Here is a 14884-nt window from a genome sequence, read left to right on the forward strand (position 1 = left end):
GACGGATCCTTGAGGAACTCCAGTGGAGACCGGCGATGGAGAGGAGTAGGTCGAGCCTATTCTCACTCGGAATGATCTGTCTGATAGGAACGCCTTGATCCAGCCAAGGATTTTACCTTGAATCCCGTAAGACTCGAGTTTGTGGAGCAGCGGGACGTGTGGGACCCTATCAAATCCTTTTGAGAAGTCGAAAAATATGGCATCCGTTATGAGTCCTTCGTCCTTAGCTGGGGTTGAGTTGTCCATGAACACGAGCATGTTTGTCAGGCAAGATCGGTTTGGGGGAAATCCGTTTTGGGCTGGAGATATCAGATTGTTGGAAGTAAGGTGATCAAGGATAGCTCGCTTCAGAATGCGTTCCATCGCCTTGCACGGCACGCTAGTGAAGCTTACAGGCCTATAGCTGCCAGGCGATACTCGGTCACCAGTTTTGTAGATTGGCGTGACAATCGCTTCCCTCCAAGCAGAGGGAAGGCGGCCTTCGTCAAGTTACTGACGATTTGCCAGTGTGGAGGACGTTTTCTTCGGGATCCTTGGATGAACCTCGTCGGGTCCCAAGGCGCAGAATGGGTTGATCTTGTGAAAGAGTTGATGAATGTCCTCCACCATGAAGACCAAGTCGGTTAGAGGCTGTTCGTAGTTTCGCCTTGACAAGAGTGGATTTGACGAGCACGCTGGGGCTGTTCTCTGTGAACCTCAGATACCACTGTTGGGTCATTTGTCGGTTCTCCATTTCTGTCCCTGAAGGAGAACGCGGATGGCTTGTTTCCGTGGCGATATCTCATGTACTTGAACAGTACGTTTTTGTTTTTTCGACCAAGGTTCAGAATGGTGGCTTGTTTTCGTGTGTTCCATTGGCGGATTTCCGATTTACAGCGGTTCCGCATTTTACGAAATGCCAGCTCATCTTCTATATCCCCTGTAGTAAAATTTTTGAAAAAGAGTTGAGATCTTTTTTCCAGAAGCCGCCGAATCCTTTTTGGCATGCTGCGGTTCATCCGAGTGCGTGCCGGATTTTCTTGGGACGAAGGTCGCTTCAGCTTCGTGAACTTTTTGGACAATTGTCCTACATACTTCTTCCACCGAAGCTGGTCCCAGTGTGGCTTGTGCATGAAAGATGCGCATTCCTGAAAAGTCTGCACGGCAGAAGTCTCGAAACCACGTTTGAGGTTTAGGATTTCTGGCCCAATAGCAGATGAAATCAAAGGTCAGCACACAGTGGTCGCCACAGCCTTTGGATTTTTCATCTTTGTGACCTATGAAGAGCTCACTGAATAAAATTATCACCTTATTTTGGTTTATGTTGACTGCAGTTGTTTTCAAGTGTTTGTTCCGGTTACACGCTGTACTTGCAAAGATGTAACGGTTTTGTTGCGCAATCTCCACTGGCCTTCACTATCTCTGCATGGACACTATCTGAGTGTTGTCTACAAACCAGTGATACTTACATCGCTATCGAACGACTATGTAAAACTACACAGTGGCAAATGAGATATTTATCGTTCAGGTCCAATTTGTATGGGAAGAACGAACGAGAGATTGTTAACGAGGTTGTTTTATTTGAATCACGGTGGTTCATCGCTGCAATTCAAGCGAAGGAACAAGACAGCCATGTCTACTTTGCGGATTCGAAATAGGAAAGTGTCCGAAAGGTCTTCTAGAAAGCGCTTGCATGTGAGTTAGAATGCCTCCCGAAATAACAGACAGTCTAAAGTTGTCACAATTCCTAGCTGCTTCAATTAGGCGAAACTGCCCGCGTTAAAAAACTGTAATCGGTATTAACATGCGACCGATGGGTATGCAGGGTGTGTGAACTAGTGTGGACCTATGTGAGCATGGGGGACGTAAACTGGCAAGACTGTGCGCAAGTAAGATAGCTTGGAACTTGCTGAGTCATGAGACCAGAGGTATATGGGTGTGTTGCGTGTTTTTTTAGATAAGCCGACCTCAGAATTAAGCTGTTACGGTCTGAAGAAAAGCATGGAGCTTTGCAAACTCAGCTGCCTCCGAGGCGTCACATCACATGCACTTGGTGAGTCTTGTAGCATTTTTCCTCTTCCCCCAATGGAATGTCCGATTCACGGGGGATCCCCCATGATCTGTGTTACAACCAGGGCAAGCTCAAACCGGAAAAAGGCGTCCGACAAGGGTTGCTCAAAGTAGTAGAGTTGCGCAAAGTATGGTCCGTCGCAATTAAATCCCTTCCACTCCTACTTAATTTCGTGATTGACAAGATAATGGGAGGAACGCTGAAATGTCTTCCGGGACCGGTTTTCAGTTGGGGAGGTGCTAGCGATTAAAACATTATCAAGATGGGCATACCACGTGAAACTTCGTCCATGAAACGTTGAAATGTTTGTGCTGCATTTCGTAGACCAAAGGGCACACGCGTGAATTCGAAAAGTCCAAACGTTGTTGCGATGGCTGTTTTAGGGATGTAATCCGGGGCCATGGGTATGTGGTACTATGCACGTACGAGATCGAGTTTGGAAAAAATGTTTGTGTGGCATGTGTGGGTTTGTGGGATGGGATACCTGTCTGTGATAGTGGCGTTATTGAGGGAACGGTGAGCGCCACAAGGTCTCCAGTTACCTTTAGATTTCTTAGGTACCATACGCAGGGGTGACGACCAATGACTCGATAAAGTGCGGATGCTGCCGAGTTCGAGTATGCGTTCGAACTCGTGTTTTTTCGATTTGTAGCTTATCCGGATGAAGTCGACGGGGGTCGGTATGGAAGGGTGGACCTCTCGTCTGGATGTAGTGAACGACTGAATGAGTGACCGGTTGGGTGTACTGACATGGATGAGTAAGGGTTGGAAAATCTCTAAGTATGTCAGCAAAGTGTGAATCAGGTAGGATTACTCGAATACCTTTGGATGAGGTTGGGGGCACTAATTCCGTTGACTGAGAGGGAAGTTAGCGTGTCCAAGAGGCGTTTGTGCCGAACATTCACCGACAGATTGTAGTAGGTCAGGAAGTCTGCACCATTGATGAACGTCAGCCAAAAAGAAGATCCACCTGAATGCACGTCGATTCTTGAGGTCAGCGGTGAGGGAACGCTCGCCGTATGTAGCGATGTGTGTACCNATTCTTGAGGTCAGGGGTGAGGGAACGCTCGCCGTATGTAGCGATGTGTGTACCGTTGGCGGCTTGTAACGAGTAAGAAGCAGAATCAGGAAGTCGATTCTTATGTGGCAGCACACTATCTTCGGCTCACTCATCTACGAGGAAACGTAGACCACTTGAACGATCGGTGATGTGGAATAGGCGACTAGTGCGGAGAGGGCAACTGAGAGTCGTCGCCGTTACTGACTGGCCAGGGTGTTTAAAGGGGTGTTGGGTTGCGGTCTGAAGGAACAAGGCAGTTGGCATTTGCGTGCTTGAGGACCGAAAGCTTAGTGATACCAGCACTAAGAAGGACGGGCACGAGATAACGATCTGGATCGTGAACGTGGTCGATGCCTGTTGATCTCTAGCCGTTGAAGGCGATCGGTCAAAGTATCAAACTCAGCTTGTAGTTGCGATATGGAAGCAAGAATCGGATAGGAATCTGTAGAAGCAGTGGCTGTAGGGCGGGAGACGGGGTTTACGGGGTTACTGGGGTAGGCTTCGTGGAATTTATCGGCCATTCGGTCTAGATGCTCCAAGCTGTGGTCATCAATGAAAGCAGTGAGGGCGTGAGATATGGAGGGTGGAAGTTTGTCGAGCCATAGTCGGGCCATGATTCCCACCGCTAGCTTACGGTTGAAGGGGAGACTGCGCATGTGGCGAGGCAGTTGTGATGGCCATCTGTTTCCGAGTTCGACAGTGGTGAATAAATCTCCCAGCATTTTGTTTTCGGACTTCCCTGTCCTACTGATGACGGCCGCTCGAAGGGCGTCATAGGGAATTTCCCCGGAAATATCTTCCAACAAATCTACTTCTGTTGCTACATCACAAGGAAGATGCTGGACGACAGGAAAAGCTGGTGGCTTAAGAAGTCATGCGTTGGATGGTAAAAACGGCTTCTACCTAGTGAAACCACATCATGGGATTGCGTGCATTATAGTCAGGTAAACGTATGCTAATCGCATTCTCGACTAAGTCCGCCGAGTCAAAGTGCGCCTTCATAATAACCGGGCAAAAGCAATAAAATTACAACGACTTGCAATGAAAAGTTTTCCAAAAAATATACCTAGAATGACCCAGGCTCGCCGAATTTGTAGTGGTCTGGCTATCTAATAAGTTACTTTATCAGGAGTGTGTGGCAAAGAAATAAAAATAACAACGCTAGGTTGGGTATACAATAATAAAGCGGTCAGATTGAACAGACTTACTAACAGTTGTTCTTTTTAAAATAGTTCTTATAGGGCCCAGGTCAGAGGATAAACAATACTCCAATTATGATGGTCCAGGGGTCTTCTTCTGAATAGTTCATACATATAATCGATTCCGAAGATGGTCTAAAATGTTCTGATACCAGAAATAGCACATGAAGCTGGCGAATGACCGCTGCAAGCGCGAGCGAAATCATGAGAGATAGTTGAAGCATGTAACCACGCTTGTATTCTGCGAAATTGTACAAATGCGAGTTTTTGTAGTTACTCGTATTCAAACAAAAAACGATTATGCAATTGACGAACTACGTAATGTTATAATGGAAGCAAAATGAAGGTACATAGCGCCACAAGACCTTCTTGGGCGGAACATGGGTGTGGCATTCTGACGTATGGGTATCTTTGAACACACCCGAATAAATTTTCAAGAGTTTACTGTCCACTTTGAAGTTCGGGACACGTTCGAGTTTACGGGATTGCAGAAAGTCTTCATTGATATTTCCATCAGCTTCAATCTGTCAGTCAAGGCCAGGTCAAAGTGGTTTAAATTTGATACATTGGTTTGGTAATATGTTCCAGTAAACGAATATTGTTGCTTGACACAGAACAGGGAAGCTCACCGGCCAAATGTAATTTCTCAACAAAAGCGTTTGGAGCAGCACTAATTTTGGGGTTGAAGGCGAGTTTACCCATAATTTTCCCAGGTATCTTTGGAAATAATTGTAATGTTGGAGAAGGTGTCGAGTTGCGAACGTACCCATGTGTCATTTAGGCGTCTCCCATTCAGGTTGAACGTGGGTAGTAGTAGTTAAGTGTGTGGTCTTGTAGGATGCACTTTTTGACTGAATGGTTTATTTCCTTGTTCGGGAAAAGTTGTGCTGTGAAACTCTTCTTTTTTCTTTTCCTTTTTTCTTTTCTTTTTCTTTTTTCTTTGGCACTTTTGACACTGTCGCTTCTTGAAATGTCCTAAATTGATAAAGTGCCATTCATCGCATTGCCAACATGTTGTGGGTGGCCTACTAAATCCACTGATTGTTTCATTTGATTAATCTTTGGAACTTTATGCACATTACCAGATCAAGATATTTGATTGCGTTCTAACGTAGCCGCCCAGAAAACATTCTGTGGCTCGATGGCTAAGTGGAGTAAACATATGCATAGAGACCGGCGATTCCGGTTTATATACATAGTCATACATAGACATACACACATACACAAACACGCACTCCAAAATATTTTGCTGCTCTCTGGTGTTCATTAGGAATAAAAAACACCTAAAAAATACCTGAGCTCAATTTCACCCAGGAACATCGGTCATTACTTTTATCTGCTTTACACTTTTCAGAGTTAACAAACGGCAAACCTGTTCACAATACATTTTCCCATGGATCTCAACTTCCATGGAGTGCAAGATTACTAGACCGCGTTAACTATGCAGCGCACACGGAAATCGTGAAGGCCAGTGGAGATCGCGCAACAAAACCGTTACATCTTTGTAAATACAGCGCGTAACCGAACCAGACACTTGAAAACAACTGCGGTCAACATATACCAAAATAAGGTGATGATTTTATTCAATGAGCTCTTCATAGGTCACAAAGATGAAAAATCCAAGGGTTGTGGCAGTAGTGATATTCAAATATATCCTAACCATGGTGACAATCATAAACGACTCATCCAAGATGTTCATATACGGGACCCGTCCACGAACCGAGTTACGGCGTCGCGATTACGGTACCGATGCTACCATACCTTGTCTGATGGCTTGCCCGTAATTCACTATGCCTCTTATATTTCCCAAACGAGCGTGTCATTCGCGAAACCGTTTCGGTCCGTTTAATCTGTGCTAGAACTTGAAAGAAGTGACCATCTCATTGTGCCGTCTGCTCGTTCTACACACAAACCCAATAGTTCATCCAACGGCGCTATTGGCGTCTCGGCATATCGGTGAAGATTAAACCTTGCCTTCAGCTAGATATAACGTGTGATGACCATCATAAAAACAAAAAATCTTGCTAGTTGTGACAAATTCCTTGGTTTCAATGGGACGTTTACCGCAACCATAGAAGAATTTTCCATATCCAGTCAAAAATGGTCGCTTCAATTTGGGCTTGCGCGGACGTAATGGTCGTGATTATTGTCTATGTCGTTTTGAGGTTATTTTTAAATCAAAAACGTGAGAAAACACGCGAAGAAACCACCTTTTCCACAAAACTTCCCACCGTTTTCATAGATGCAATGCGCGGAGCCACCGACATCCATTGAAATACGAATTACGCGCCCATGGTGGACCCTGAGTCGGTTCAAATAGCTTATAAAAAATTGCAACCACGTGGGAAGATATTGAGCGCTCAAATACCTACCATCAAATGCTGAAACTATATGCTAAAGTTTCCCTTTCCCAAACCATGGTTTCAAAGAAATTTTGGGTGTGGTTGTTTGACGCGGCTTTTTGGCCGCTCGTGGCTTGGTGGCTGAGCGTGCTAAGCCTGGGTAACGTCCCTGGTGGTTCGCGGTTCCAGTTCGGGCGACGTCGCTCGACACCTTTTCGACTTTCCCGGTTAACATGTTGGTTCATAGGATGCTGCCGCTTTTGCTGAGTCATATAGCACGAAAATATGGTTCACCAAGGCGAAGGCAACCTAACGTTCCGATTGCGAAGTTTTAACTGTGGTTACATTTCCATGACTATAGTCAAGTTTGAATCGAGATTTCCGAAAACACAAATGTCGAGTTCCTCCTAAGCTTTAATTGGAAGAAATGATATGGGTAGTCAGAAGAAGGTTGTGTGAAGAAAGGCAGTTCGATGGACACGTTAAGGTTCGCGGATACATTCTGTGATGTTGAGATTTTTTATTTTATAAACGTCCTATTGCACGTATTTCACGCGAAGAAGCAGAGGTATCCTGCAATAAATTATTAAAAGTGCTCCATGCTGTTTCCTCGCTTGCACTGACAGTCCATCTTTTCTTGGTTTATGCGCTTCAACCATGTAACTCGATTTTTTCTTGGCTTGTGCACAAATGAAATCCGAACGCGCGCTTCCTCGCTTGCGCATAAATAAACATTCAGAATGCTGGCATGTGCACTTTTACTGGGCGTGTGCTTGATTGCAATTTAAATGTGCGCGCTTATTCTCTTTTGCGGAATCATTCAAACAGAATGCTCGCGTGATCGCGTTCCCATGACAAGTCATTGGCTTGTTGGGGAGTAAGAGGTACTCGACGCTCTGGGACGCACCAGCCCTGTGCATGTGATCAAGGGCGTAAGATCCGGACGTTTATGGATCTCACAGGACGATTGCGACTATTAGATTATACGCAGTTCGTAGCCAGTAGTCAATAGGAGCGGACAGACGTGGGGCAGCAGATGATATATTGAGGACTGACAGGAACTGGTTAATCAACAATGACGCAATCAGCAGGAGCGGGAATAGTCACTGATGCAACACGGATTTATATAGGGGCAGTCTGACAGTGTGAGTTAGCCGTAACGGCGCAGGAGTCAGTATGTTCGGAATGTGAGGGACTGTCTTTCGGTCGGCGTCGACGCAGCCGCTCGAGTCGCGTGACAAGTCAGATTGTGCGGTTTCGTCCGTTTAAAGCAAAGCTCAGCAAAGGCTATCTGGCAGGCGTGATACATGGGTAATACAAAATAATCAGCCGCCCCGGGCGTCAGGTTGGTGTAGTTGGTAGCGCGTTCGCCTGCCGTTCGGAGGATCCGGGTTTGACACCCAGTCGGCCCACTTTTCCATCGGAATGGGCGCTCAAAAATAGGTGCAATCGAGACGAACTTGCGGGCAATGACAGACGGGCAACAAAATATTAACATCAGTTACTGAGAGATAAGCAAACCTTAAGCAGGGACGAAACGGGGAAAACGAGCGGTAAGGAAACGAAACGGTGTCATAATAAACAGACGCGAGTCACGTTACTCATGAGTAGTCAGAAAACAAGGAAAGTTACCGCTGGTCACCGTTGATTCGCAGGGGAAATCAACAAAGGGTGTGTGACTCTTCGAAAATACTAGACTAACGACTTCACTGATTGATCAAACTCTTGAACGGCAATGATATGCATTAGAATAACACAACAGCCACTACTCATTCTTCAGCAAAATACCCTAAGATCATTATGGTTGAGCAATTGTTGATGCGATGTCTAACCGACGAATTCATCCAGATAATTGGCTCCAAGCAAAAGCGACCTGAGAACAAACTCGCAACACCAATAGACATCTGCTTTTGTACCACGTTCACAACGAATTCTGGGACTTCCGGATTTAAGTGAATAGAGCGAAAACTATTACGCTGTGCACAGCACGTCTGTTGTTTGTTCTGTGGCGTTTTCGACCACTTTCATGGATTTTCTCATCCAGGAATCAGAGCAACCAGGAAGTTGATTAGTGCACGCTTTGTATGGCGCTTCATGAATAAGGACCTGACATCCTGGCCCAAACAGTGCATCGCCTGTCAACGCAGTAAAGTAACTCGGCATACAAACTCACCTATCGGTTCATTTGCCATTCCTGATGCTCGATTCACACACGTCCATCTCGACATTGCTGGCCCACTTTCCCCATCAAACGGTTTCACGCATATTCTTACCATGATCGATCGTTTTACCCGTTGGCCAGTAGCTGTACCCATTTCGGATACTTAAGCTGAAACGGTTGCCCTTTCATTTTTGCAGCACTGGGTGAGTAATTTTGGCATACCTTCCACCGTTACTACCGATCGCGGTTCACAATTTCAGTGTAATCTCTTCCGTGAGTTTTGTACACTATTCGGTTTCCATCACATATCGACTATCGCGTATCATCCCTGTTCCAACGGTCTGGTTGAGCGTTTCCATCGATACCTCAAAACTGGATTGACTGCCCAAATGAACCCATCTTCATGGTCCTCTTCTTTACCCCTCATTTTGCTTGCTATTCGCTCCAATATTAAGGAGGATCTTCACTGTTCACCAGCCGAACTAGTGTACGGTACAACTTTACGTTTACCCGGTGAACTGCTTTCCCCTTCTGACGCACAGTCCGAATCACCCGTCACATTCGTCACCCGCCTGAAACAGTATATATCCGAACTTCGTGCGACAGCGACCAGACGATCAACGCGAACAGAACACATCTCAGCCGATCTCTCTTCTACATCTTTTGTGTTTGTCCGACATGACGCAACGAGGAAACACCTCCAACCCTGTTATGATGGCCCCTTCAAGGTTATCGAACGTCACTACAAATACTTTGTTGTAGAGAGAAGCAGAAAGCATGATACCGTCTCCATTGATCGTCTGAAACCTGCCTACATTGAAGCACCCACGACCACATCCAGCAATCCTGCTATTCCAACAACACCCACACCTACCCAAGATATCCCTCCCGCCAACCTCACTCCTTCCACTAGTCGTTCAGGACGACGCGTCCGTTTCCCTCAGCACTTAGCTGATTACGAAACTTAAGTTAGCAACTTTTGATTCGTTACTTTAGTTATTCGAGCGTTTTCCCATTTCATGGTCAACGCTCTAGTGGGGGAGTAGTGTGGCGTTTTGTACCTTTATTTTACTTGCATTATAACCCTACGTGTTTCATCAATTGCATAATCGTTTTTGTTTGAATGCGAAAAACTTCAAAAACGCGCACTTGTACAATTTCACAGAATTCAAGCGTGGTCACCTGCTTCGACTCTCTCTTCTGATTTAGCTCGCGCTTGCAGCGGTCATTCGCGAGCCTCATGTGCTAACTCTGGTACCAAAACATTTCAAACATCNGAGAACAATTGTTAGTGAGACTGTTCCATCTGATCTCTTTATTTTTGTATACCCGACCTAGAGTAATTATTTTTATTGCTTTGCCACACTCCTGGTAAACTAACTTATTGGGTAGCCAGACCACTACAGTTCACATATTGTCTGTATGAGCGTTATGCACTGAGATTGAGACGTGATGAAGTAGGACCGCCAGTCACCCGTTTGGCCAGTGTTTAATCAAGGAATCGAACGCTGTAAATTTCGAAGACGCAGCCTTCCAACCTCGAAGGAAAATGTCGACTCTGCAGACATCCGATTCAGTAATACCCAGATATTATCAGTTAGTTGCTTGAAAGGGGTGAGGTTCAGGGATATCATCCTGTGTCCTTCCACATACTTTCTTATTCACATTCACTGTTTTGAATGCCGCACGTACGATGGCTACTGAACCTCTACACTTTCCACGAACCATCAACCAAGCGCTTGGAAGTGGAGAAATCTCTTCTTAATAACATATTATGCGGGTAGATGGAGGAATAATATGAACATTCCAGTTGAGGACCAATCGGACAACTAATCCCAGCGTTTGGTTATAGCAGTTACCGTACAAAAACGCGAGTAGACTGTGCTATTAGGTATCAAACCTAAAATGTGGTGCGGTTTTTGGATGACACACTTGCTATTACGAATAGGAGTGAACTGTCATCAACGAGCCAGATATTGAAAAACGTGTTTCCTCGCGTCTGCTTTACAACGAAATCAAAGAATGACGACAAACTGGTATCCTTAACTACCCTTACCTTATCCTACTACAGCAGATGGCCAGTGGAAACCAAGGTGTATACGAAAAAGGCAGACACTAATCGGATCCCCAAGGGCTCCAACAATCATTTAAACGGTCACAAAAAGAGGTGAGCTTTGACCCTACTAAGTGGATCAAGAAGTGTTGCCACATAATAGAGGCGAAGTCCAGGGAAGAATGATTGCTCGTTCAAAAACTCAAAAATGGACCTCAAGAGCCTTCACATTGAGAGCATCACAAAGTCGCTGCCAAGCTACTTGGTCAAAACATCCGGAAAGGAGAACGATTACGTTTCTGTGTATAAAACGCGTCGCTGGGATGACCTGAAGATATTCATGAAAACGCGAAACAGCATGTGCTCTCAAGCCTGTGTGCAGGATGAGTACAATCCTCCCAAAACCAAAGGGAACGCTAAATGCAAATGAGATGAAAACCTGGTCTACGAATGTCGTGAACGCACCTTCTCCCATATTACTCGCATGGACGTCCAAATACTCTATGAGGCCTACGTCAGACCGCTCCTGGAATACGTCAACAAAGTCTTCCACTCAGGACGCACGAAAGACACCACCCTCATTGAGCGCGTCTAGCGAGTCGCTACGGAAATGGTTGCCGGCCTCAAGTTCGTGGACCATGAAACGCGTCTCGCGATGATTGACCTCTTTCTCCTGGAGTATCGTCAACTCCGAGGGACCTAATTCTTACTTATACTCTGTTTGGACAAAGCATGGCCAACAGGTATTTCGCCTTTGACGCCGCAAACACACGGCGTGGACACAGTAAGAAGATTCTCAAGCTCACAGCGCACACATTCATCAAGCAAAATGTTTTTTCATTTCGGGTAGTAGCGCACTCCAAAAACTCAAAGGGGAGGGGACCACACCGGAAATCATCGAGACGTTTCTGTTGAGTTACAGGGCGGCACCAAATGTTAACGCTCCACATGGTAAGTCCCCGGCGGAGGTACTTATGAACCGGAAGGTCCGCTTACCCGTTGACGTCATCCGTCCAACACCACATTCACCAGCCGGTAGAAACATAAATATGGAAGTTCAGTTCAACCGACATCACGGTGCTGCAAAGAACATATTTATACCCGGCCAATTTGTGCTAGCGAAAGACTATCGTGGTGGCGCGGAAAAGTGGACACAAGGCATAATTGTGCGCCGTGCCGGAAGAGTTGTCTATGAGGTAATTGTAGGCTCCTCTATCTGGGTCCGTCATGCCAATCAGCTATGCGCTTCCTATCTTCCAGCGGCAGCTACACTTGACCCTGTTCTTCCACTGGAGACTCTTCTCGACACCTTTGAGTTAGCTCAAACGTTAAAATCTCCAGAGCCGATGAATGAACCAGCAAGTTCCAAAAGTTGTACACCCAGAAGATGGACCGACTGGATCAGAAAGCCTGTCATACGAATGCAACTGAACCCACAACTCCAGTCGTACGAACAATGACTTCAAAGGGGAGGTGTAAGGAGGCACTCCTAGCGAACATATTGTTCAACATTTCTCTCTCTCTATTTCAGTCTTTCATTGGACTGTTTTGTTACATTCCATTCTTGATTCTTCAAATCTCGATATTGGCTGTTCAGTTGCTACAGTACAATTTCCTCAATGCATTTTGTCTTCTCAATTCCGTGTGTAACTGACAAGGTTGATGGACTGATCAGCAGAGAACATAACAGGTAGTAGCTGCGTGGAGTGATCTTACTCCGACGGATGTCCACGCCCTTTCTAGAACCCAGTTCAAGACACTACTAAACATTTATTCATGCTAATCCTCGCGCTGGCAAGCATACTGACCCGCGCTGAGAACATAAAGACCAGTGCTGCACCCTTTTTTCAACTGTGCGTTTCAGGGGAACGGCGGCCGCTGAACGACAAGAGCAAAACCAACCGATAAACTTGTGCAAAAGCCTCGATCCTGTACATCAATTCGTGAATCCGTGAAACGCAAGATTGTCGCTAGAAGACCCGGCCCAATTATACCTGTTTCAGTTCACCAAGACAGGCATTGAAATGCCACGCAAGAGGCACACGGGAGAGGTAGTTTATCGAGGTGTAGTACTCAGAAGAGATACCGATCGAGAAGCGCAATATCAACGACCCAATTTATCCGCCGCCACGAATGAAGGAACTACACAATTGCCTTATTCCAAACAGCGTAAGAAGCATTAACTAGCGGTCCAACAGGACCAAAGAAAGTAAATTACTAAGAGTAGATAGTTGTCCAACCAACAAATCGATGGAAAAAAATCAGACCGCAAAGTGACAAAAGACGGGTCATTCATAATGGAGGAACGGAACTGTCAACTTAAAGGCGTCCAATGAGTCAAATAAATGCAAGGAAATGATATTGCAAAGCAATTAAGATCTCAAGCAGATAGATCGAATTGCATGAATGTCACCTGGTAACCAACCGTTTGATTTGTAGTTAGTAGACTCAGCGTGGAAGATTTATGATCACAAGCAAAATATTTTATCGTGACTTATAAGAAGCGTCTGTGCTGTGGAAATCAAACACTCACATGTTTTTGAACATATGTAACTGTCGACCCGACAAATGCAGTGTCAGTGTGCTGGCTTAACTTCTCGTTTTATTTCTACGGGAATAACTTCTACAGTACGGAAGTTTGAGTTCCAGGGGGCCAATGTGTTCATCAAAGAAGAAAATCTGGCATATTTATTCATTTGGAATCATTCATAAGTGGAATCCAATAAACACCAAGCATATTCGACTAGTTCTTATCCAATTTATTCTTAAGAACGAAAAACCCACTCATGAAGCCAACTTGGGCCTCTAATATAAGATCGATCATAGTCACTTTTAAAGCCCTTGGAACTCTGAGAAAAAAAGTAAACACACAAATTCTAAAACTACCAAAACCAGTGACAAAAGCTTGATCAGCAATTTTAAGAAGGTTCGGATTTACTCACAAGCATTGATTCTAAGGCCATAACAACGCCCAGCTCAAAGCTGATCATAGCTGACTCGTCGTGTTGGGTTAGCCAGCTTGCCAAATGGAAGATTGGCCTTGAATGAAGAAACAAGCAACTAGGCTTGAAGGGACAACATGGGCATTAGACCGTGACATATGTTCTTGTTAGAAAATATGAACCCCTTGTACGGCTATACCTTGCGCAGCTCCGGCAAATTACCACCATGAAACTCCAAGTTATTCAAGAATCAGTGGATTATTAATGGTTTCAGTGGTGAAACTGATAGAAGAGTAGTTAGGTTTGCTCCACAGTTATGAAGAAACAACTACCGAGTCACAATATCTACCTGAGAAGTTCAGCTGTCCAGCTTTTAGTTGTCTGGATTCTCTCATAGGGCATACCGGTTGCATGTTTCATCCAGTGCCTTAACTGATGCATCTTCCCGCAGTAATGCTGTTGCGTATAGTATGTGCTGAAAGCGCCGTACCAGCAATTCTCTTGGTATAGCAATTTACACTGAAGTGTGGAGTTACGAATCCTTCCTGAGTCATGACCCGAAACGAGTAGTGCTGCAGTGACACGCCAAACTTCACAATTCATAGACCAAAAAGTTATCGTTTATTTAGGTAGTCCGATGAGATATGGGCATTTGGAAGTTTTGATAGTCCTGAAAACAACTACGGTAAGGAAGCCAGCCAACAGACCGGAAGGACACTTTTAAAACAAAATAAACGAATATATCGATCATTCAAAAATATATTAACGGTAATGGTAATTGGTTTATTCGCCGAGTTAGGAAATTTGATAGTAAACAAATCGAGGTAATATCATCAGTGCGTTCTTAGGGAGTATAGTGGATACCAACGGCAACAAGAAACGATTTGCATCTTTTTTTACGAGCAGTGATTCCAACCAGACCGCAGACCCCATAAACTGTCATGCTTGGTGAGTATAAATTATGTGTTTCCTGACGTCTAAACTTATTAACATGTGGATCCTATTACCACAACCACAGTCAGCGGCTGATTAGTATCTTAGACGCTGTTAACTCTAAAAAGAAGTTTTCCAGCCTAC

The sequence above is a fragment of the Opisthorchis viverrini genome (genome assembly GCF_000715545.1).
Source record: "Opisthorchis viverrini unplaced genomic scaffold opera_v5_185, whole genome shotgun sequence".
In the NCBI taxonomy this organism is placed as follows: domain Eukaryota; kingdom Metazoa; phylum Platyhelminthes; class Trematoda; order Opisthorchiida; family Opisthorchiidae; genus Opisthorchis; species Opisthorchis viverrini.